Source organism: Eschrichtius robustus, chromosome 10 (genome assembly GCF_028021215.1).
Source record: "Eschrichtius robustus isolate mEscRob2 chromosome 10, mEscRob2.pri, whole genome shotgun sequence".
In the NCBI taxonomy this organism is placed as follows: Eukaryota; Metazoa; Chordata; class Mammalia; order Artiodactyla; family Eschrichtiidae; genus Eschrichtius; species Eschrichtius robustus.
Window position 1 is genome coordinate 119,387,995 of NC_090833.1, and position 3,603 is coordinate 119,391,597.

Below are 3,603 nucleotides of genomic sequence, written 5' to 3' on the forward strand. Positions count from 1 at the left end.
GTATTTTTGTATCTATTTGTGTCTTTCACTCATAGAAATTAACAGAGAGGCAGAAAGTTGCCTGATGTTTTGAAAGGTTCTTAATTCTCACCAAATGAGAATTTCTAGCAAATTATTCATTTCAGATAAAACTGAAAGGTGATATTATGAAAAAAAAAGGAACAGAAGAAACTCTGATGCAAACATTGTTATTTTGTCAATCTCAGGGAGAGAGTACTAAATATTTAATGGCATTATAATGATGATAACCTTGGAATTAGATTTCTCCAGCAGTGTTAACATCCAGGGATGCTATTTAATACATTTTTAAAATGTCATGTAGGTGGGATTTACACAGATAGGTAGTAGTTAGATACGCATGCACATAACTAATATTTGCTTTGCTTTGGCAAAATGTATCACTGTAAGTCTAAGACAGGCACAGAACAATAGATTAAAACATTTGTCCAGCCAATGAAAGAGGAAATTAGCTAGTTGCCATGGGATTTTTAATTGGAAAATTGCTGACTAGATCCAGTCTTGCTAGTATTTTAAATTATTGTTTTCCTTTATCAAATAATTTCAATAATTTGAGGACATGAGAAAGAAGCAGCGGATCTTTCTGTCTTCCATACTTGGTGATCGCATAAAAAGGATGGTCAGATAATCCACATCTAAGCCAAAGTGAGACTCTTTGTCCTCAGAACAACAAGCAGTATCTTGTAACTCTGTTCCTTCGGGCACATGGAGCTTTACAACTTCCTATAAACCCAATTTCAGTGCTATTCCTTCAGCTAAGTCTCATGTCTCTGAATAAGCTAGTAGTCATGACATCAAGGAGCATGGGTAAGCATTTTTCATCTAGAGAACTAGGGTAAATGCCCACAGAATTTCATGTAGAAAAAAAATCCCTCAGTCCAAAGCACAAGCTCTTGCCTGTTTAATATACTGCAATGTATCTCCTCTTGGTAATAAACCCCTTAGTGTTGCAAGCTATTGTTCTTTTCAAAACTCTAATAAAACTTCAAACAAACCAATTGACTTAGGAGAAATCTTGACTAGAAAAGGAATCTATTTTCCCTGCCAGAAGAAAGCTCCAGATAACAATAATTGATGTAGAACTGTGTCCATTCTAGGCTGTGTGACCACAGCTAATTGCATTTTCCTTTCTCTTCCACATGCATTTATATGCGTGTAATCATTTAACAATTATTTTATTTAGTTAGCTTATTTTTTAAACTAAGTTTTATAGGGAGAATAAAAGCTGGTGCACACATTGAGTTCTCAGAAGCTAGAACTGGAGATTCAGCCTATTAAAATGATCCTATCGCCAAACTGTAGCAAAGTCCTTCATGCTCCAGCCTTGCCAGCTCTTCACTGACTGCACACGTTTTTAGTAATGCAAGACCTAAAATAAAACAGAAGCTGGGAACACGCTGTTTGCTTTGATTTGAAGGATTTATTATCAAAACAGCATTTTAAATGTGTAACAAGGGATGGTGAAGCCCTCTAGCTCTTCTGGGCTGTAACTGTCAATTTCTGCCGGTTAGTTTTATGTTTAGCACTGTTTGCAAAGGCTGTTTCAGAATGGATACATTTATCTGTTGGAGAGAAAGAACTTTCTGACTGGTGTCAGACAGAATCCAGGGCACTCTCTTACTGACACCATTAAAGACAAAACAAAACTCAAGCAAGCACTCCTGGATGGTAACTTATTCTTGGCCTGTGGTTCCATCAGACCTGCTTTTACATGGAAGTTGCTGAAGATGAATGTGTGTGATTCGATCTGCCTCTCAAATCCAGGACACCTGAACACTTGCTCAAGATTCCCAAGGAAAACAGAGATCAAGAGAGGACCAAGCAGACTTCATTACCAACTCGTTCATGATGGTCTCCGGCCGGGTGGACGTGACAACATGGAGAACACGCCTACAACAGCTGGCGCCTACAGCCCAGGACCCCAGCAGGCCCACTTTCCCCACACCCACAGGCCACCTAACCAGGAGTTTCAGACCTTTAGTGCCTACTGTGGTTCTCAGCACAGAATGGATGAGAGACTACCACCCTCATTACAATGAAAGATGGTCTGGAGCAAAGAGCCAGGAGGGAGGAAACTGCGCCTGTCTGATCATCTGCTAGGGCTCATCCCCGTAAAATGTGAGAGTCAGTGGTCTTAATTCTGCATCACACACATACACATCCAACCTTTTTCATGGGAGTAGAGTGAGGGGAGGTGGCTTGGTCCGTTCCGGCTGCTATAACAAAAGACCACAGCCTGGGTGTCTCATAAACAGCAGACAGTTCTGGAGGCTGGACGCCCAAGTGTGGTCAGGCACAGGGTTGTGTCCAATGTGGACCTCACAGGGAGGAAGCAGGGAGGGAGCTCTGTGGGTCCCTTCTGTAAAAGCACTAACCCCATTCCTGAGGGCTCCACTCTTGTGACTAAGCATCTCCCCAGGGCCCAACTGCCTAAGACCATCACATGGGCATTAGGATTTCAACACAGGAATTTGGGGGAGACACTAACACAGCAAGAGCAGAAGTGAAAACCCTTGGGCCATACTTTTGAGTTACTGTTCTTTTTCTATCTTTCTACTTAACAAGATAAATTTAAAAGCCAGATGTGGTCAACCAGGATTATTATTATTTTTAAAATTAAAATTAATACAAATGTTGGACCAGTTTTGCATACTTGAGATAAACCACCCTTGATTGTGGTGTATAATTATTTTTATATGTTGTTGGGTTTCATTTGCTAATATTTTCACAAAGATTTTTGCATTTATATTCATGAGAGATATTGGTCTGTAGTTTTCTTTTCCTGTAATAACTTTGTACGATTTTGTTATTTGGGCAAAGCCGGCCTCAAATAAGTTACGAAGTGTTCCCTCTGCTTCTATTGTCTAAAAGATATTGTAGATCACAGCGAGATCCTTTTTGACCCACCTCCTAGAGAAATGAAAATAAAAACAAAAATAAACAAATGGGACCTAATTAAACTTAAAAGCTTTTGCACAGCAAAGGAAACCATAAACAAAACGAAAAGACAACCCACAGAATGGGAGAAAATATTTGCAAATGAAGTGACCGATAAGGGACTAATCTCCAAAATATACAAACAGCTCATGCAGCTCAATATCAAAAAAAAAACAAACAACCCAATCAAAAATGGGCAGATCTAAATAGACATTTCTCCAAAGAAGACATACAGATGGCCAAAAAGCACATGAAAAGATGCTCAACATCACTAATTATTAGAGAAATGCAACTCAAAACTACAATGAGGTATCACCTCACACAGGTCAGAAAGGCCATCATCAAAAAATCTACAAACAGTAACAGCTGGAGAGGGTACAGAGAAAAGGGAACCCTTCTACACTGTTAGTGGGAATGTAAATTGGTAACAACCACAATGCAAAAACAGTATGGAGGTTCCTTAAAAAACTAACAATAGAGCTACTATATGATCCAGCAATCCCACTCCTGGGTACATACTTGGAGAAAACCATAATTCGAAGAGATACATGCACCCCAATGTTCACTGCAGCACCAGTTACAATAGCCAAGACCTGGAAGCAACCTAGATGTCCATCGACAGATGAATGGATAAAGAAGATGTGGTGT